Genomic DNA, 23,161 nt, shown 5'->3' on the forward strand with positions numbered 1-23,161 from the left:
CCTCACTACCAGCCTCCACCTCACTACCAGCCTCCACCTCACTAACCTCCGCCACCACACTGACCTCTGAGTCTGACATGACAAACGACAAAAAACACTGAAAAATCAAAACACAAAACACACTCCTCCACTACTCCTACTACTACACACCACACAGCCAACACACACGCTCACTCACTCACTCACTCACAAACAATGACAAAAGACTGTAAAAAAAAAACAAGGACAAAAAAGTAGACAAACTGTGAAAAAACAATACTACAAATATGACAAGACTACTTACACACACAGTACAGCACTCAACAATCACCAAACTCCTCTCCAAATCCACCAAAAACTCCACCAAACTCACCAACTCCAAATACACCTTCCTCTCTCCTCTCCACTAGCTAAACCCACGAGGTGCGGTGTGTTTGGGGCGGTTTTATAGTAATATGCACAGACACTCCTCCTTCACGAATACAACCAATCACGGCCGCGTGACGAAAACGAAACTTAGGACTAAAAACGCGGCAGCAATTTCTAAATCACTGCCGTAACAGACATGTGACGCAGTCGTAAAAAAAACCCATAAACGCGGCCGCGAAACAGCAAACGCGGCCGCAATCTACAGCAGAAAAGCACGAATGACATCGACATCGGAAGAAACGAAAAACACGAATACGACAGCTTAGTAAATTAGTCGTAATCAATTCAAAAAGTTGCAATTTTACACTGTCGATGTCATTCGTGATTGAACTTGGACATGATTCTGGAAAATACGAATCTTAGTAAATTTACCCCTAAGAGAGCATTCAATCCAGTCCATTTGGTATAGATGCGTCAGTCTAGGGAATAAGAGGGTTATGGGTATAGGGGTTCCGTGTATCCATTGGGATAGAATAGTCTTTTTCGAAGCTGCCGCTATCCTAGCTAATAACAGTTTATTGCCTGTAGGTAATGAGCAACTATCAGAGTCATATTGGTTCCAGAAAGCCCAGAGTAAAGTTGGTTTGATAGGGATGTTTAGAGTCATTGTAATGTAATTACAGACGTCTTTCCAAAATAGCTGTATTATAGGGCATGACCAAAGGCAGTGGATGATGTCAGCATCATGTGTGGAGCACTTGAAGCAGTTGGAATTATCAGAGATGCCCGTGAGGTATCTGAGACGGGGAGTATAATACGCCCTGTGCAATATTTTAAAATGCATTTCTGCATAGGAGGAGGATACTAAATATTTATTAAGTAACAAGTGCCAATGTATTATGGTCTGTAGAGGGATGTCTGGTAGAGTGGTCGACCATTTAGCTAGGCCTGTGGTTTGACAATCTAGGTCAAGTTGGCGTCTGGTGTGCGCATAAATAAAGGATGTTGGATAGGAAGACTGGGGGTTTAAACGCAGTTGGGTGTCCAGGGGAAAGTTATAATCTGCTGGCCGTAAGCGTGTTATCAATTGTGTTGCAAAGCTGCGTACTTGAAAATATGCGAATAGTGGTATATGTAAGTTCGGGAATTTAATCTTTAATTGTGACAAGGTAAGTACTTCGGTACAGGTGACATTTAAGAATTGATACACTAAACGTAAGCCTTGGGAGTACCAAGTCCTGATAATAGTATCTGTGTCTCCGCCTTGAAAGTCTGGGTTATGCAGGAGTGGATGGAATAGGGAGCAGGTAGTTGTCAGTCCTTTGCGTTTTCGAAGATGTTGCCACGCTTTGTATGGAGCGAGTAGCAGCGGGTTCGAGCGGATGGACGTCAGTGTGAAGGGGTCTGGAAAATATAATATGGTAGACAAAGTACCATGAGATAGCATACTCTGTTCCAGAGATATATTAGTGTAGTTAGAGGAACCTCTCACCCAGTCAAGGGCATATCTGTAGTTAGCGGCTAAAGAATAGTCTTCTGGGCATGGTATATTCACGCCACCCAGCGTTGTCTGTTGTTTCAGTTTAAAAAGGGCTATACGTGGACGTTTGTTTGTCCATATGAAAGTATTGAGGGCCTTGTTAATTGTTTGTACATCTCGTTTGGTCAGAAGATATGGGAGCAATTGGATCGGGTATAATAAACGGGGGAAGGAGATCATTTTGTATAAGTGGCATCTACCTATATATGAGATTGGTAAGGTTTGCCAGCGTGTAAAATCCTCAATCATTTTGTTAATGGCACGGGAAAAGTTCAGTGGGTATAGTTCGGCTAGGGTAGGTGAGAAGCGTAAGCCCAGGTAGGTTATGAATCCAGACGCCCATTTAAAGGGAAATCTGGAGCCCAAATTTTGTGCGGCCTTGGGTCCAAGAGCCAAAGCCTCTGTTTTATCGAAATTGATTAAGAAGCCCGAGATCAAGTGGAAATCATGTAGCGTGGTCAGTAATGAAGGGAACGCCTTTATGGGATCACTAAAATATAATAAAAGGTCATCCGCAAAGGCCGAAACCTTCACTGGTTGTGTGCCAATTTTTATTCCTTCCCAGGCAACATTTTGCACGCAGGTGCGTATCAGTGGGTCTAGAGCTAGATTAAAAAGTGAGGGAGATAGGGAGCATCCCTGGCGCGTACCTCTATGTAAAGAGAAGGTCGGTGTGTTCAATCCATTAATGGTTAGGTGAGCTTGTGGATTAGAGTAAAGCATACTGAAGATTTTAGTGAACCCCTCGCCGAATTGTTGAGTGTGGAAGATTCTAAGTAAGTGTGCCCATGATACACGGTCAAACGCTTTGTCGGCGTCACAGCTGACCACAAGTGCCTTAGATGTTGTGGAGTCTTTGACACTATGTATTGCTGCTATCAGGGTTCGTACATTATGTACTGATGTTCTAGTTTTAACAAACCCCGTTTGAGCAGGATGTAAAATACGCATTAGTATCGGTTGGAGACGAGTGGCCAATAGTTTGGTGAATAGTTTTAGATCTTGGTTAAGAAGAGATATGGGTCGGTAGGACTGGACATATAATGGGTCTTTGCCCGGTTTAGGGAATACTACTATTCTAGCTTCTGTGAATCTCGGGGGTGGAGGGTACCCTTTCAACAATGAATTAAACAACGTCAATAAATATGGTGTTATGTGGGGAGCTAGCATTTTGTAATATACTGCTCCAAACCCATCCGGGCCTGGTGATTTTCCATTGTGAAGTGACTTAATCAAGAACAGCAGCTCTGTGTCTGTTATAGGGCACGTTAGTGATTCTCGTTCTTCCTCTGTCAATGTAGGTAAGTTAGCTTCGTCCAAAAACTTCATACCCTCTGTGGGGCTATCTAAAGGTGCCGCGTATAAGTTTGAATAGTATTGTAGGAAGGTGTTAGACATAATTTGTGTGTCCATAGTTGAGGAAGTCGGGTCGGTATGTAAGCTAGTTATACAGGAGGGGGCAGTAGATGATCTCACTAAGTTGGCCAATAGTTTACCCGACTTATTACCCCCTCGGAAGAATTTATTCATCATAGGAGAAACTGGCTCTCTCGGTGCAAAGTGCGTCATAAAGATGTTTCGCATCGATGTAATTTTGTCTGTTGTCTGGAGAATCATTTAATGTCAGTGTATTATACGCTGCGGTCAAAGCCTTGCTCAGGTCACTCAACTGGGTATTCAGATGTTTACGTTTTCTGGAAACGTATTCTAATATTTGTCCTCGGACAACTGGTTTGGAAGCTGACCAAAACAAATTAATGTCGTTTTCATGAACCTTATTATCCTCAGTGTAGTTAAGGAAGGCTCTGGTGAGAAATTGTTTAAAGTCCTCAGAAGTTTCTAGATAAGCGGGGAAGCGCCAATTATAAGACCTAGGTAAGGGAGTGTCTAGGTTGATTGATAACCAAATCGGAGCATGGTCCGAGAGTGAGATTGGTTCAATTTTAGTATCCACTACATGATGTAAAAGAGAATCAGTGATTAACCAATAGTCTAGTCTGGAGGAGGAATGGTGCGGGTGGGAGTAGAAGGTATATTCGCGAGCGTCTGGGTTACGAATTCTCCAGGGGTCGGACAGTCGTAGAGAAGAGGTAAGTAAGGTGAGTGAGGGTGGAGTGGTGATCGTATGGGTACCGGATATAGCTGTTTTGTCAATACCAGCTGACTGTACACAATTAAAGTCTCCTCCCATGATAATTTCTCCCTCTGCCCAATCTTGCAAATTTTTGTAAATATCAGAGAAGAAAGATGCGTTAGGGCCATTGGGGGCATATATGTTGGCTATCGTATAGAGCTTATTTAGTATTTTTATTTTCAAGAACAGGAATCTACCCTCTTGGTCGACCAAGCTATCTAAGATAGTGGCAGGGAGTGATCTATTGAGAATAGTTAGTACGCCTCTACGTTTGGATGTGAAGGAAGCTGTTCTATACTCTCCAACCCACGTATCCCGTAATACATTCGGGTCTGACATCCGTCAATGAGTTTCCTGCAATAATACTATATCTGGTTTCAGTCGTTTCAAACAGGCCAGGACCTTTTTCCGTTTAATGGGAGTATTAAGCCCATCTACATTCCAGGACACTAATCGAAATCGTGTTTGCATTATTGTGGAAGGATCATGAGTCGACGGCATTCAGCCGATACCAACCCTAGGCCATCCAATTATATACCATAACTGTCGATCCCAGTCCGTCCCAGCGAGCGGACCGATGTGGATCGTTGATGATAAATAATAAATGTAAAACATCAGATACATTCCTATCATTATACGTAAACCATGTGTGTGCACAGTGTCAATATTATGAACCAAGTTATAGAACCATTTTAACTTTTTGCGAACCCAAATGGGAGCCCTGTTAAACAATAGCAATCTCCAAATGGAGAGCAGTAAAACATGTGAGGAGGATATTCTCCAACCTGGTAACCAGGGGCACCATATTCTAAAACAATATGACAAAAGATGAGAAAAGAGGGTGAGGGGAAAGGAAGAAAACAAACAGAACAGTGTCAGAGACAATTGTAAGGGGGAAAAGTTATACAAGGAGAAAATTAATAGAACACAACCAATATGGTACTGTCGCACCGTAGCCTTCTTCAAGCTCCGGTCGCTACAGTAAGCCTTCTTCACAGTGTAGAAATACCTTCTATTCAGCTTATCAAACAAAAAGGCATCATTTGACTGAAACATAAATGAGTCAAGTAATGGTGGTGATCAACCCACTTAAGAAGGATATAGTGAGTCAGTCAGCATCATCTGTACCCGATAGAAGAGCTGCATCCAAGGAGTTCACAAAATTTCTGGCCTCTTGTGCTGTTTCAAAAAAGTGGATTTTTCCACCATAGGTGATTCTCAGCTTGGCTGGATACAGCAACGCAAACCTGTGGCCCATCTCGAAGAGGCGTTTGCAAATAGGTGAGAATTCTCGTCGTCTTGCAGCAACCAGATATGAGAAGTCTTGGAATAGTAGAATTCTGGAGTCTTGGTATCGGAGGTCTGTGTGTTTTCTATAGGCCTCCAGCAACCGAACCTTATCGGCGTAGTTGAGAATTCTCATGATGACTGGCCTGGGTCTATCTCTGCCGGACTGACGATCAGGACCAATTCGATGGACACGTTCCACTAGGATGGAACCTGTGGCAGATACGCATCCTAGCTCTCTGGGTAACCACTGGGAGACCAGAGCCATGAGTTCAGAGAATTTCACAGATTCTGGTAAGCCCACCAGGCGTACATTATTTCTTCTATTCCGATTTTCCAAATCTTCTAATTTGTCTTGCAGAGATACCATCAGCTTGTCGTGTTCCACCTGGGTTGTTTTAGCTGCTGATAGATCATCCTCTAAATCCGAGATTCGTTGCTCTGCCTCCGAGATACGTTGATCATGGGCTGTAAGTTGTGCGAGCGCTGAATCCAGAGAGGTTTTCAAAGGTGCCAGTTTTTGATCTAGCAGGGATGATAGTATATTTGTGATTTCATTCGTGGTGAAGGATTTAGATGGATCCATAATTGGTGCGGGTTGTCCCCGAGGGCTAGAGCCTTGACTATACGTCGGGGAGACAGGGGCACTACTAGCGGGATTTTCACGATTTTTGCCTTTACCCGACTGAGTACCCCGTGGGTTACGTAATGATTTAGACATGAATTTGTCCATAGCAATTATAGACTCACTCTAATATGCACTTCTAGCCTGCAAACTGCAGGGGGCGTCAGGCTTATGTTTCTTCTATGTGTTTCCGCTTTACTCCTCTCCTTTTTTCTTTTTCCCTCTCCTTCCCTCTCCTTATTGAAGTTTGAAGGTATGAAAATGTATAATATATAATATCAGGGGGGGGGGGAGGGGGGTGTCAGGTGAGGGAGATTTTATTCCGTTGCTGGTGCTTCAGTGTCTGGCTAACCAGCAGAAAAATATGAATATGAAAAATGCAAGGCCCTCTGGTGGATGAAGTGCAGGTCGTAATTAAGGGTCTAGTCACCACTGTCCAGTACACCCCTTTGTCAAAAATACTGCACTATTTTCTCCTTGCTCTGCTGGGGTCCCCCAGATAAGTGTAGGGATGTATAAATGTACTTACAGGGCCCAGCAGGAGTGGCGGAGCAGAGATGCGGCAGCTGGGAGCCGTGGGCGTGTAGCTGGGGCCGTCGCCGGTCGTCCTGTGGCCTCGTCCCGCGTTGGGATGTGCAGCGGCTCTGTGCAGCGAGGGTGTGCGGCGGGTGGCGAGGAAGGTCCCTCAGCCGCGGCTAGTGGCAGCGCGGGTGTCCGGCGTCCGGGAGCTGTTCACGGCCGGATCTGTGAGTCTCCGGAGCCACCACCGGTGTGAGGTGGAAATCGAGGCCCCGGCTTGTGGGCTTCTCCTAGGCCGCAATCCGCGGGAGTGGTAAAAACTACTCCCCGATTCCGCGGCTCGTACAGGGGTGCTGCAGGGGGGACAAGGGGGACAGGAGGGCCACTAAGGGTCAGTATGAAGCCCTGGAGTGGGCTATTTGATGAGTTAGGAGCCCCGTTTTGCAGGAGCTCCTGTGATGCACCTCTGTCTCCTTCTGCAGCCCAGTAACGTATATGTCAATTCGACTTTTTAAAAGTCGAATTGAGATGACATTGAATAGAGGTTGTCACATCCATTCCGACAAATGCATGTCGGAATGGATCCAACTTCAATTGAATATACCCCTAAATGTGTAAAACATGTTTATACAAACTTGCACAATAACTAACTGTGATAGCAGAGTGTTACGTACATCAGTGCAAGGTAATATTTTGATGTGATTGAGGGATATTGGCTAGTCAGACCCGCCTAAAAATGCTACATTATGAAGTCAATATATCTGCCTGTCATTTGCTAAAGAATAAATAAATATCTTATATTGCTGATCATTTTTTGACAATGCAATCAATTTTTCCTATTGTCATTGAAAAAACTGAGATGGAGATTCACAGGGAAGAGGAACAACACAGATTATTGCAGGGCCAGTGGTGATCACTTGAATAGTGCAGATTTCTGAATTTCTCAGTTAATTAGGGAAAATTAACAATCGAGTGTTCGGGGTAGCTGGAGCCTAGTGTGGGGAAATAAAATAAAAGTATTAAAAAGTCAGATGTTCTCCCTGAAGGCTATAAGGGAATCTACCAAAAACCTCACCTTATTCCTAAACCAGCAGATAACACTCACGTTTCGTCTCAATGGACCTATATCCGATCCGGTCACTCAGACATCCTCAGGGTTGTCTGCCAGTTAGTTGTCTTTATTGTATACGTTAAATATTGTATGGTTTTAGTGATGTATTTGTAAACAGGATTACACGATGTGTTCTTGTGTATATTTCTTTTAATTTATGTTATGGAGCCATAAAGAAAAAAAAATCAGAAATTCCTGTTGTTGGGACAACTTGTGTAATCTTATTGGATATCAGATAAGTTTCATTTTTTTCTGTTTTTGGTAAGGCTTCATTTTATCTCTATTTTGCACAGTTGGTGTTGTCACTTGTTATGGCACTAGGAGGCGCCCTTGTCATACCTTTTTTTTCCCCAAAATTGTAAAAGTTCTTGGTGTGAATTCTGATTAGGAGTTTTGCCGTCCCATATATGTGGATTGTCCTATGCACATAACTGACACTCCAATATAAGATTTTTCTGGGCATTTGAAGTACATTTCTAGTATGACACATCACTTGGAAAAAAAATTCTAGTATACACTTGCATAACGCAGATAATGGTTTCTTTATTTATATACAGCTGTGTCCTCATACATTGTCATGCCAAACAGCCCAGTTCGCAGGGATATCGGCTAGTCAGAGAGGGGTGAGCGCAAGGCAGGGAGTAGTGTAGGCGGGAATCGCCCGTGGGTATCACCAGCATCAGCGCTGATTCCCGGCCGCATAGCGGCACCCGGGACTCAGTATAAGCCATTACACTGTTAAGCATGCCCCCTGACCAATAGGAGTCCAGTGGGCGGGCTTAACACTGTAATAGTTTATGCTGATTCCCAGGCGCCGTGCAATCCGCTCTGGTGGACCCCAGAGACAGATCTAGACTTTTCTTTAGGGGGGGCGATTTACTGTTTAATCTTGACTCCTCCCTCTACAGTCCCAACCCCTCCCATCTGCAATCCTAACTCTTCCTCTCTCAATTCTGACTGAACTTTTTGAGTGAGACAGATAGAAAAAAAGAAAAATACTCTGCGCTTGAAACAATGTATCTAAAAGGTATATGTGCAGTCCGACACAGGAGAAAGATTTACTCAGTGAGGCTTGGATATATTATAAAACAATTTATATAGTATCTCTTAAGAAAAACATTTATAACACACAATTCAACAGACAATTAATGACAATTAATACGTTCTCTCACACATACTGTAATGAATGAGAATTAAGATAGCATGCAACATGCAATAAAAATAATTAATATAAACTCTTTCAAGTGGTGATGATAAAAGTCAGAACACTGGCGTCCCAGTGTGTTATTATATATTTGTAACTCCCGCAATGAAATTTTCAGTCTCAATTTTTATATGAATAACTGAAGAAAGGATGCAACCTGTAATCAATGCTCCCGTGCTGGTTCCTGTGTTAGTATGCAGTCAGGGTCCTTTATAAAGGTAGAATACACGTGGAGCAGAAATATATCATTCAGTCACTGTTTTAGTAACAACGGATGACTGCCGCCTTTCCCAGAGTAAGAGTGGCTCCTGGTAACAGGTGTTAGGCCCCACAGCGGGGGTCAGACGGAACTCACCCGACCAGTATTGAAGAGACATGCGGCAATGTTGGATCCGATGTGCGGCAATGGGCTGCGGCTAAGGCTGTCACGGCTGTGCTGAGCCGTAGACTGTGTCAGTACGGCGGGTATCACCAAATGGAGAGCGTAGCAGAGAGTGGGCGTCAATGCGTTTCGTCTCCTAGCAACCGGAGACTTCCTCAAGACGTATATAATAACACACTGGGACGCCAGTGTTCTGACTTTTATCATCACCACTTGAAAGAGTTTATATTAATTATTTTTATTGCATGTTGCATGCTATCTTAATTCTCATTCATTACAGTATGTGTGAGAGAACGTATTAATTGTCATTAATTGTCTGTTGAATTGTGTGTTATAAATGTTTTTCTTAAGAGATAATATATAAATTGTTTTATAATATATCCAAGCCTCACTGAGTCAATCTTTCTCCTGTGTCGGACTGCACATATACCTTTTAGATACATTGTTTCAAGCGCAGAGTATTTTTCTTTTTTCCTATAGTTTCCAATTGTTGCAACCTGGCAAGTTGTCTTTACTCAGCTGCTGAAGCAATCTCTTTTTTAACAAATATTATATTAACTATAGCGCCGGTTTATCACAATTGGTAACTTCCTGTACCGATTTGTGATTTTTCTTCTTGCATATGAGACTGAGATAGAGCTTTGTGATTGTTCTATGTACATGTGACTGTGATATGGGGTAATTGTATTTATTAGCCATAGTACCCACACACCAGCAAGTGAGGGGCAAATGCTCTGTAACCCTTGCTCTCCTGGCTCCTCTGTGCTGCTGTGGTATAAGCTGCAGCACATCGTTCTGCCTCAGGCTCTCTCCGAAGAGCTCTCTTCTGCTCAAAAGTGGGCATGGCTATGACTGTGTTAGGGGGGGCGGTCGCCCCCTTCGCCCCCCCCTAGATCCGTCCCTGGTGGACCCCTGGGAGTTGATGACATAGCCTGGAATTCTTCCGGGGAGGCCAGCACTGGCAGTGCAGCTGGCCCCCGGAAGATTTTCAGGCATACTACCGAAGGGGTTAAAAGGATGCGGTTGGGATCCTGACAGAATACTGTCAGTGGTATCCTGAAGGTAAGTACAGGGTTGTGCACTAGAGGAAGGGTTAGGGGGTGGGGGTGGATGGTTAGGGATAGGCTGTGGGAGGGGATGGTTAGGGTTATTTTACTGCAGGGGTGGGTTAGGGTTAAAGTACTTACTGGGATCCGTTGGGATTTTTATCTTCGGGATGCAGCTGACCATCGGGATTACGGCTGCCGAGATTTCGTACCGAACCCAATATAAATAATTTATTCTCTACGTTTCAAGAGTTCGTCCCCTGAAACGTAGAGAATATAAACTGCTTATTCAAAGTCTTCGAGTGCCGCCTGCTTCTTTTGAGAATTTGGTCTTCTGTGCATGAATCCGGGGAAGGCAACAAAGCATTTTACTACAAAGAGTGCTGAATTAATCTCTGTGTGTGTGTGTATATATATATATATATACATATCAATCAGCCATAGAACCTGTGTAGATCATGAGTATCCCGGGATAGAGAGATAGCATGGTAAATCATGTGAGATTACAGCATTAGGCAACAAAGAGTCACTCAATTATCTCAATGTAAAAGTAATTGTTTCCAAAGGTATCATCAGCACTGAGGTGTACCACAAACCGACTGATAAAAATACCCTGTTACGATCTAATAGTCATCATCCCAGAGCATTGAAGAGGGGCCTACCCAGGTCACAAATGATGAGAACAGCAAGAATTACAAGTGATACCAACAGGCTGGATGAGGCTCTATCTCAGACCATTTCTCGATTCACGGCCAGGGGCTATGAACGAAACACACTTCTAGATATCAAGAGAGAGGTGTTGACTATCCCCAGAGAGAATTTACTGAGTAAGACAAACAGGGACAAAAAGTTTGTGGTTCCTTTCATCAGTAAGTACAACACCGACAGCCCAGTGTTACCAAGGGCACTGAAGGCAGCGTGGCCTATTGTTTCATCAGATAAGAACCTGGCAGTATTCAAAAACAAACGACCTATGATGTGCTATACCAGGGGCAGAAATATAATATAAAGGACTTGGTTGTCCACACGGACATTACATGGTTTAATGACCAGACACCCCCGACAGCATATGCCTCTTCTTCGTCATCTTTCTTAAGCAAATCCCCAGGGTGCTATAGACGCCTCTGGTGTAAAACCTGTAGCAGTATGCGTACAGGTTCTTCTTTCTCATCCAGCTCCACGGGCAAATCATTCAAAATTAAACATGTCCTTACCTGCACAACCACACTCATTGTGTACCTGATCACTTGCCCCTGCAATATCCAATATGTTGGCAAGACTATACGCACTGCCAGAGAGAGACTAACTGTGCACAGATCAGCGGTCAAGGCGGCACTATTGGGCAAACTTTCAGACCAACCTGTGGCTAGACACTATGGGGGTCATTCCGAGTTGTTCGCTTGTAGACGATTTTCGCTATACTGCGATTAGTCGCTTACTGCGCATGCGCAAGGTTCGCAGAGCACATGCGCTTAGTTATTTTACACAAAAGTTAGGTATTTTACTCACGGCATAACGAAGCTTTTTCATCGCTGTGCTGATCGTAGTGTGATTGACAGGAAGTGGGTGTTTCTGGGCGGAAACTGGCCGTTTTATGGGAGTGTGCGGAAAAACGCAGGCGTTCGAGTTGCAAAACGCAGGAGTGGCTGGAGAAACGGGGGAGTGGTTGGGCAAACGCTGGGTGTGTTTGTGACGTCAAACCAGGAACGAAAAGGACTGAGCTGGTCGCAATGGCTGAGTAAGTCTGGAGCTACTCAGAAACTGCTAAGAAATTTCTGTTCACAATTCTGCTAATCTTTCGTTCGCACTTCTGCTAAGCTAAGATACACTCCCAGAAGGCGGCGGCTTAGCGCGTGCAATGCTGCTAAAAGCAGCTAGCGAGCAAACAACTCAGAATCACCCCCTATGCCAAGATGAAGCCCTCTATTAATGATTTACACTTCCAACTGATTGATCTTGTCCCCAAGACACTGAGAAGATGTGATCGTGCAGGAAAATTATTACAGTCTGAGGCGAGATGGATTTTTCTTTTGGATTCCATGGGGGGAATTCAAATGTTTGATAAGTCGGTTGGGTGTCTGTTTTTTCTGTCTATTAGGTAGGAAAAAACAGACACCCAACTAACTTTTCAATCAATTGAATATCTCTGCATGAGTCCGAAGGGACTCCATTTGATATTTCCATGGACTGTGCTTTGACTGTTATCAATTGTTCTTCAGTTGTTTAGTATGATTATAATCTACCGTTAGTGTATAATATCTTATGGACCACCTACCTTCAGATTCATTCCTGTCTGTATTTATACAATTTTTATTATTGCATGAGGACCAACTAAGGTATAGCATTCGGTTATGCGGAGGTCCATAGATTGTATAATAGAGTATGTTGTTTTCCGTTCTTATAATGGTGAGGCATTATTTTTAAGTCACATATTAACCACGATAGCAGAATAACCCCTGATTCTGAGATAGACACAGTTGGGGCCTCCTTTGCTTTACGATTTTATGCATATGCTGCTACAATGCCCTTCCCAGATGTACATCTGTACGTCTGAATATACAAGGACTGATATGCCCACTATCAGTGTCTACTGACACTGAAGTCATGCCTTTAATCTGCTTCTGAGTTTATGATTTTTCATTCTACAAACCCCTTTTTTTTTTTACCTTATATGTTTCAAAGTAAAAAGAGGGGGAGCACACACTACATACAGCACAGTACAGGGAGGGAGCACACACTACATACAGCAAAGTACAGGGAGGGAGCACACACTACATACAGCACAGTACAGGGAGGGAGCACACACTACGTACAGTACAGGGAGGGAGCACACACTACATACAGCACACTACAGGGAGGAAGCACACACTACATACAGCACAGTACAGGGAGGGAGCACACACTACATACAGTACAGTACAGGGAGGGAGCACACACTACATACAGCACAGTACAGGGGGGAAGCACACACTACGTACAGTACAGGGAGGGAGCACACACTACATACAGCACACTACAGGGAGGGAGCACACACTACATACAGCACACTACAGGGAGGGAGCACACACTACATACAGTACAGGGAGGGAGCACACACTACATACAGCACAGTACAGGGAGGGAGCACACACTACATACAGCACAGTACAGGGAGGGAGCACACACTACATACAGCACAGTACAGGGAGGGAGCACACACTACGTACAGTACAGGGAGGGAGCACACACTACATACAGCACACTACAGGGAGAGAGCACACACTACATACAGCACAGTACAGGGAGGGAGCACACACTACATACAGTACAGTACAGGGAGGGAGCACACACTACATACAGTACAGTACAGGGAGGGAGCACACACTACATACAGCACAGTACAGGGAGGGGAAGCACACACTACATACAGCACAGTACAGGGAGGGAGCACACACTACATACAGCACACTACAGGGAGGGAGCACATCATACAGGTGGTCATTCCGAGTTGATCGCTCGCTAGCAGTTTTTAGCAGCCGTGCAAACGCTATGCCACCACCCACTGGGAGTGTATTTTAGCTTAGCAGAAGTGCGAACAAAAGGATCGCAGAGCGGCGGCATAATTATTTTGTGCAGTTTTAGAGTAGCTCAATACATACTCAGCGCTTGCGATGACTGCAGACTGCTCAGTTCCTGTTTTGACGTCACAAACACGCCCCGCGTTCGCCCAGCCACGCCTGCGTTTTTTCGAACACGCCTTGAAAACGGTCAGTTGACACCCAGAAACGCCCACTTCATGTCATTCACTCTGCGGCCAGCAGTGTGACTGAAGAGCTTTGCTAGACCTTGTGTGAAACTACATCGTTCGTTGTAATATTACTTCACGCGTGCGCAGTGCGCCGCATGTGCAGAAGTGCAGTTTTTTTGCCTCATCGCTGCACAGTGAATGAATGCAGCTAGCAATCAACTCGGAATGACCACCCCAGCACAGTACAGGGAGGGGAAGCACACACTACATACAGTACAGGGAGGGGGAGCACACACTACATACAGCACAGTACAGGTAGGGAGCACACACTACATACAGCACAGTATAGGGAGGGAGCACACACTACATACAGCACAGTACAGGGAGGGGAAGCACACACTACATACAGTACAGGGAGAGGGAGCACACACTACATACAGCACAGTACAGGTAGGGAGCACACACTACATACAGCACAGTACAGGGAGGGAGCACACACTACATACAGCACAGTACAGGGAGGGAGCACACACTAAATACAACACAGTACAGGGAGGGAGCACACACTACATACAGCACAGTACAGGGAGGGGGAGCACACACTACATACAGTACAGTACAGGGAGGGAGCACACACTACATACAGCACAGTACAGGGAGGGAGCACACACTACATACAGCACAGTACAGGGAGGGAGCACACACTACATACAGCACAGTACAGGGAGGGAGCACACACTACATACAGCACAGTACAGGGAGGGAGCACACACTACATACAGCACAGTACAGGGAGGGGGAGCACACACTACATACAGCACAGTACAGGGAGGGGGAGCACACACTACAGACAGCACAGTACAGGGAGGGAGCACATACTACATACAGCACAGTACAGGGAGGGAGCACACATAAGTAGTGAAACACAGACACAGGGGACCAGCGCAGTGGGATCTGTCCCAGTGACCAATCCGCCCCTGATTACATACATAGCCACCACATTACTACACAAATAGCACCACATTACACGTATAGCACAGCACTACACAAATACCACCACATAACACGAATAGCACCGCATTATACAAATTGCACCACATTACACATATAGCACCACATTACATGTATAACACCACATTACATGTATAGCACCGCACTACACGTATAGCATCGCATTATACAAATAACACCACATAATACAAATAGCACCTCATTACATGTATAGCACATCTTTACATGTATAGCACCACACTATACAAATAACACCACATAGCATGAATAGCACCGCATTATACAAATAACACCACATAACACGAATAGCACAACATTACACGTACAGTATAGCACTGCATTATACAAATAGCACCACATTACATACGTAGCCACCGCATTACATAAATAGGCCCATCATCATGGACAGCTATAGGGCTGAAGGACTTTGCATTAGAGAGTGTCCCAGGGCTGGCTGTGAGTGCTGCCTGATCAGCTGGCATCCTGAGAACAAGGTACATCCTGCTCCAGTCCCCAAACCATACACTGTGACCGGGGACGCCCTAACCCTAACACCAACATGATAATGCAAATAATATAATAAAAAATCACCTCTCTGCCGGGTCCCCTTCAGTGCTCAGTCGCTGCTCTGGCCAGTCCAGTGAACATGCGGGAGCTAAGGTGGCGGCGGGTATAGAAAACCCGGCTCCGACCATCGCTATGCTGCTGCTCCTGGGCCAGGCTCATTGAAGAGACCTTTGGCCATGGCCAGGGAGAGGATGCTGCTGGGCTGGTTAACTTTCTCCAGGTCCCCTCGTTGGTAGAACAGATTCACCACTTTTCACGGCTAGCGGCACCCGGAAGTCCTTTCCAGCCTAACTTCCGAAATGCGTTCCAATGAACCGCAAGTACTGGAAGCAGTGTGAGCCAGCCCAGCCTGAGTGTGAATTGGCCTGGCTGAGGGGGATATGGGACCAGCCTATTGGAATCTGTCATGGTGTCCTGGTGGGCCAATCCGCCCCTGCCTACGATCTTGATCTCCATTTGTTTATTAACACCTTATTACAGTTGATCATTTGCTATGTTTATAGGTCACTGAGGTACTTAAGTGTTTTAATATGTTTCAGTATAGTGCCCAAATGTTTTATATTACCAGTTATTACCAGTTATTTAAATAGCGTACACATATTCCGCAGCGCTTTCCAGATATATGACACATGTTATATTTCAGCACTAGTTTCTTATGATGTATATGGTTCTCACTTTAGCGATGTGACTAGAAGCTTCCAGTGTCCCATTGCCTGGTAACAGAGGCAGCAGGAGTGGCCGCAGGCGGCTACGCCATCGCACACACGCGGGAGCCGGGACGGAGGAAGTTCCCAACCCCGGTCTCCGTGCACCTTCCCATTCGGTAGCGTCTTGTTTCCCTTTGTGGCGAGGACCTTTCCCATAAGCCCCTGGGTCCATGTCACAAACTATTTGGAATAGAAACGAGCGGAGCGAGACACCGAGCCCGAAGCGTGGCAAGCGATGCAAGCCCGTGACGGTCCACTGGTGCATAGGAAAAAAAATCAACCTCAAACGAACAGAGAACGGACAAAGCATTTAGGTGCTGTAAGGGCGTAAGTTCTCTCCTGCCCTCTCGTTATGTTACTTCGAGGTCCTGATCACGAAGGTAACATAGACACAACCCTTCCTGTTCGCAGGTCTTCCCTTCACTGTATCACATATAAGGTATGTTTGTATCATTTGTTATCACCTTGACAAAGGGGCATGTTGGCCCCGAAACGGCGCACAAGATGGCATAAATAACACGTTTGCTTGCCTTCTGCTGATATATTGAATCTCAGAGTGCCGCTGCTTGTTTGATTTGGTTCATGTATATATGTGTGTATGTGTGTGTATATAATATATATATATATATATATGGGTATATATATATATATATATATATATATGTATATATATATACACATATATATGGACTTGTCAAGCAGTGCGATGTCTGTCAGGGTTTTTTTTTATTTTGCTCAGTACCAGGATGCCTTCTGTAACTGAAGAAGACATTTGCCATGGGGTTTGTAAGTAACAAATTATTGAATGAGGTGTGTGAGGGGGTTGGGGTTATGTAGCCAGTGCACGGGGTCCCGGAGTTCAGCATAACGACGCCGGGGTCCCGGCAGCAGAATGCCGGCGGGTAAGAGGGGGGGGAGGGGGCTGCGCTCACCACAGGTTCTATTCCCACTCTGTGGGTGTCGTGTACACGCACAAGTGGGAATAGCCCCTGTTATCTGGTATTGTGGCTGGCGGTATTGTCAGTCTGCGGGATCCCGGCATCGGTATGCTAGAAAAATGGCCCAGGCGCATTTTGCTAGCTCAATTTTCCTAGGGAACCCAGCCCTTGTCTGAACTGGCCAGGGGTTTATGGAATGATGACTAGTACAGCATCCTTATGGTTCTACCAAACCTGGCTGGTCTAGCATTTTGCTGGTAGGTGGAAAATCAGGGGAACACCACAATCTTTGTCCTTCCAATTTTTCCATGTCTTTTTTTGCATTTAGTGATTCTTCATAAAATGTTACCATGCAAGCCTGCACAGACCCTAGGGTGCCATGGCACTGCGGTTACCAATGTCTGGAATTGTGCAGGATGGATGCAGCAATTTTCTCCTCTCTAGAAAGTCACTCAGCTGACATCTGGTGGGGGTGGGGGACACTGTGTCAGGCATTGTTCTAGAATAGAATAGAACTCTGTGAAAGGCATCAAACATAAATGCTCAATTGGGCTCAGAACTGGTGACAGAGAAGTACATGACCTATAAACAACAGAATCGTGCTCATCAAATCGTGGAAAAATGCAGGGATAGCACAATTGTGGAGTATGTGCATCGCCCACTGTTGCCTTTTGCTTACAGAACTCCAAGCTGACATTATGGGGGTCATTCCGAGTTGATCGTAGCTGTGATAAATTTAGCACAGCCACAGTCATCTTCCCTGACATGCGGGGGGATGCCCAGCACAGGGCTAGTCCGCCCCGCATGTCAGTGCCGCCCCACCCTCCTCCCCTGCACAAATACAAAAGCATCGCACAACGGCGATGCTTTTGTATTTCAGGAGTAACTCGCTGGCCGGGAGTTGTTTGCCGCTGGCCGGACAGCGCCTTCGAAACGGCGACCAAACGCAGTAGAGACCCATTCGCTCGGCTGCGATAAACAGCAGCGAACGAACGGGTCAGAATGACCCCCTATGTTGGTTGTGAAACATTAGCAAGTTCATCAGTCATAGGGCCTGATTCTGATTTAGTAAGAAAGAGCAAGTAACTGTTACTGTGTGTACCTGTACAAACCATGTTGCACTGTAAGGAGTGAAACATGCATAAATGTATACCCTGCATATATCTCGCATACAGTAGCGGATCTTGCCACGGGCAAGCAGTACTTTTGCCCGGGGCTCCGCCTTCCGGAGGGCGCTGGCGCCATCCGGAGGGCGCCGCACCATGGCAAGATCCGCCACTGCTGTGCCCTCCGCTGCCCGCTGTGTCCCCCCGGCTCCTGCGGCTCTGGTCCCGTGAAGGGAACTAGACGCGTAGCGTCTAGTTTCCCTTCGCAAAGAGGACCGTTACTGAGCGGTGCGCGATGACGTCATCACGCACCGCACAGCAAAGGTCCTCTCCGCGAAGGGAACTAGACACTACGCGTCTAGTTTCCCTTCGCGGAGAGGACCTTTTGCTGTGCGGTGCGCGATGACGTCATCGCGCACCGCTCAGCATTTAAGCGGCGCTTCTGCTGTACAGGGGGCGTGACTGACCACGCCCCCTGTAGTAAGCCACGCCCCCGTTCCCTGCCCGGGGCGCCGAGGGCATTCGAACCGGCCCTGCTCGCATAGATTATATTTTTTTGCATACAGGGTAAATACCAGCTGCTTTTGCATGCAGCCCACAAATGCTGTAAAGCTTTATTATAACACTGCAATTTAGATTTCACTTTGGACACACCCCACCCAAATCTAACCCCCCATACACAAGGGGCGATTTTTGACTATTTTCTAAGTGATCTGACTAGATCGCTTAGAAATTAAGCACATATCGCTCAGTGTATATGCCCCATAGCAATAGCGATGCCCGGTCTCGCGCGTCACTATCGCCAGCTCAAATCATTCAAACATGCAGGCAAGATCTAGTCAGATCGCCTAGCATGCGTATACAGAGCACAGGTTAGCACAGGTCTCTCAGCACACATCGCTGTGTGTATAGCAGTGTATAGCGATGTGTCCTGAGCGATCTGTGCTAACCTACATAGCTTAGCACACAGGCAAAAATTGCTCTGTGTGTACCCAGCATTACTCTCTCTGCACATTATAACTCTACCCCACCTGCAGTGCCACATTATTTGACCAACTAGGGGAAAAAGAGACACTATCACCGTGTGCTCACCCCTTTCCCCGATGGGGTAAGAGTGGCACACCGGGGTGGTCGCGACGTTCACCGGTTAGGTGAATGTCATCATTGGCCCGTGGGCCTCAGCCACCCAAAATGTCACCCACTCAGCACTCGCGCGCCTGGGTGAGAGCGAGCCCGCTAGGCCTAGCGGGGTCCCGCGACCGGCGCTCAACACGGACAAGGACACACACCCACAGAGTATACTCACACTGGTACTCTTGTCAGCTTGCTTGCCGCGCGTCCCTGCACCTGGAAAGAGAATGACAGCAGCCTCCCTACGAACTAATAAATGGCAAACAACAGAACTGAGCCTACTTACTATGAACTTCAAACAGTGTAACTTGGTTGGCTACTTCATCTAGCTCCAGCGGACAGTACAAGCAAGTGCAACATAACAGAATGACAATATAACATAATGGAAGTTACCTCTCAAGTCCGGTCTGATGGAGGCTTCGCACCTGGAGGAAAACCACTGATACAACCTAACTCCCCTTCGAGGACCGCCGCCCACTTTGGCGTCCGGGGACAGACCGTGTGAAACCGGGCAGTCTCTTCACAGCCCCTCCGAACCCTAAAGGGCCGTCCGGGATACGAGGGTCGGCCGACCCTCCGTACCCGACCTACCACGGGCCCCAAGCGAGCTGCCGCCCAGCCCACCCGCCGGGGTACCCAACTAAAGAGAGGGAATCAGTCCGTACCAGGGACTCCTCCCTCAGTGCGCCCTCCCCGAAGTAGAACTCCCCACAGCAAAGGTCACGATTCTAATCCTAGCTCTCCCACGGCCTACAGCCGATATTCACCCTCAGGCCTAGTGCCTGCCTATCAAGTGGTGGGCGGTCTTGGCCTAATGCCAAGACCACTTATTCCAGAGATAGCCCCTTTATCCTACCTACTGTGGCGCAGGCCTAGTGCCTGATTGCAGCCTCAGGCCTAGCGCCTGCCTCTCCCGGGTACCTTAGCAATCCTGGCCTAACGCCAGGGTTGCTCGATGCATGCAGGCCTTTTTCTCCTATCTGTTGCTCGGGCCTATTGCCCGTCCGTGCCCACAGGCCTAATGCCTGACACCCTGGTGGTCTAGGGGGAACACTCTCGGCCCGAGGCCGCTTACCAGAACGTTGGGAGAGGCTGCAGTGGGGAGCTTCGTTAGCTCTTTTGCTACCCACACACTGCAGCACTCTCCGCCGGACCTCCGCGTCGGGTCCCGGGCCCCTTCTCTTCTCCGGCCGCCGCTGCTTCCTCTTCTTCCTTCTGGCCGCCGCTTCTTCTCCGCCGCCGCCTCTTCTTCTATCCGGCTGCAGCTTCTTCTTCTCCTTTTTTTCTTCTGGAGCTCTTCACCGCTCCGTGTCCGGCGCCGACTGGCCGCTCCCGCTCCGCAGCGTCTGTTATATGACGCTGGGAGGGGGCGGCGCTATGACAAGACAAGGCTCGTCGCGGCGCGTTCCCATTGGCTGACCGGGCGTGAGCCCCGATTGGCTCCCGTCCGGCGTCAAATTCAAATTGCCGCGATCCGATTGGAGGGGCTTGAATCTCAGCAGATGCAAGCCCCTCCGTGCCGGATACCCGCCGCGACGCCATCTCCTGTCGTGTCCCGCCGCTGCCCGTCCGGGGAAGACGGAGGTGAGAGACCTCCCTCATTCCCCCAGCCTGGCGTCCCCTCACACATATGCACAACAGGTCCTGCAATATCTCTGGCAGCCCCGTCAGCCGCAGCATGATTGACATGCTGCATCGTTAGGGGGTGGAGTGTGGGCAGCGCCGTTCTTCAAAAAGGGGTTGTGTAGCCCCCATTTTGAAGACGTGACAGGTCCAGGGTCTGCGTTATCAGCTGACCGCTGCCTGGAAACATTGTGAATCGCGACCGATGGTCATGGCGGGAATCGGATACTGTGTCCTCAAGACACAGCACTCAGATCTCTCAGATGTAAACATGAGGCATCGTTAGTAGGTAATTACCATTGGTGTTTTCGCGCATGCACAGAGCCAGGGGCGGAGCTGAACTGTGACTGACAGCTAAGTCTTTGTGAGGAGGCAGGCAATCTCATTCCCAGAACAATACACTGCGTGTAAGAGCCGAGGGTGGCGCAGGGCTACTGGCTGACTGACGTCCTAGCAGCTCTGTGCAGCAGCAGCAGTGAATATAGAAAAAAAACAACATTGAACTCTGATTGTGTGGATTCAGAGTATGCTAAAATAAAATTCATCCCTGACATTAAAAAAAAGGTAATTGGCTAAATGAGCTGAATCAGTCACCATTATACTGTTCCCTAATATTTGTCATTACTGATGATTCTTCTAAGAAAAATGCATCACATCTATTTCTCAATTCTGTTAATACATTTGCCATCACACCTCATCTGGTTAGTAATTCCACAGCTACACCACCTGTACATTAGGCTGTATTATTATTTATTTATTTATTAACAGTTTCTTATATAGCGCAGCAAATTTCGTTATGCTTTACAACTGGACACAATGGGGGTAATTCAGGGTTGATCACAGCAGCAAATTTGTTAGCAGTTGGGCAAAACCATGGGGGTCATTCCAACCCGTTTGCACGCTGCTGTTTTTCGCAGCGGTACGAACAGGTCGTTTCTGCGCATGAAGATTGACAGGAGGAAGGCGTTCCGGGGCATCAACTGACCGTTTTCTGGGAGTGGTGCGGCGAATGCAGGCGTATCCAGGCGTGTGCAGGCAGGCCCGGCAACAGGGGGGGTCAAAGGGGACACCTGTACCGGGCCCCGAGGGTTGGAGGGGCCCCATGAATCAGGGAAATAAAATATAGGACGCACTGCCTATTTGAAGTGAATGCCTGCCCAGCTGCCAGTCACCTAAAAAATTTATTAAGTGTCCAGTCAGAAGCCGCAATACCGCCTTCCGCGCCTCCCCCTCCTTACCCTGTCACTTGGTATGGTCCCATACCGTGGCACCAACGTCGTGACGTCATGACGCTGGCCCGCTGGCACTTCCCTGTCTCCTGCCTCCGCTGAGGAGCAGTCCAGAAGCTGTGCACAACCTCCCGCTGCCGGCCTGTCCACTGGTGTGTGACACTCGGAGGGAGAAGATTGCAGCAGCTTCCCCGCAGTGCTACACACGAGAGAGACACCCTAGCTGTGGTGACAGTGAGTCCTTCCTGGACAGTCTATGTCTGCTTCACAGTATGTGTGTGTGTGTATACAGTATATGTGATGTGTATGTATGTAGGTATGTGTATGAGTGTGTTTGTGCTCCAGTAACGGACACTGGTGGTCATTCCGAGTTGTTCGCTCGGTAAATTTTTTCGCATCGCAGCGATTTTCCGCTTAGTGCGCATGCGCAATGTCCGCACTGCGACTGCGCCAAGTAAATTTTCTAAGCAGTTAGGTATTTTACTCACGGTTTTTTCATCGTTCTGGTGTTCGTAATGTGATTGACAGGAAGTGGGTGTTTCTGGGCGGAAACAGCCCGTTTTATGGGCGTGTGGGAAAAAACGCTACAGTTTCTGGGAAAAACGCGGGCGTGGCTGGAGAAACGGAGGAGTGGCTGGGTGAACGCTGGGTGTGTTTGTGACGTCAAACCAGGAACGACAAGCACTGAACTGATCGCACTGGCAGAGTAAGTCTCGAGCTACTCAGAAACTGCACAGAGATGTCTTTTCGCAATATTGCGAATCTTTCGTTCGCAATTTTAAGAAGCTAAGATTCACTCCCAGTAGGCGGCGGCTTAGCGTGTGCAATGCTGCTAAAAGCAGCTTGCGAGCGAACAACTCGGAATGAGGGCCACAGTGCACTTCTGTTGTGTGTTTTCCATCTATGTATTGTAGTGTTTCAGTATA

Source organism: Pseudophryne corroboree, chromosome 2 (genome assembly GCF_028390025.1).
Source record: "Pseudophryne corroboree isolate aPseCor3 chromosome 2, aPseCor3.hap2, whole genome shotgun sequence".
Classification (NCBI taxonomy): domain Eukaryota; kingdom Metazoa; phylum Chordata; class Amphibia; order Anura; family Myobatrachidae; genus Pseudophryne; species Pseudophryne corroboree.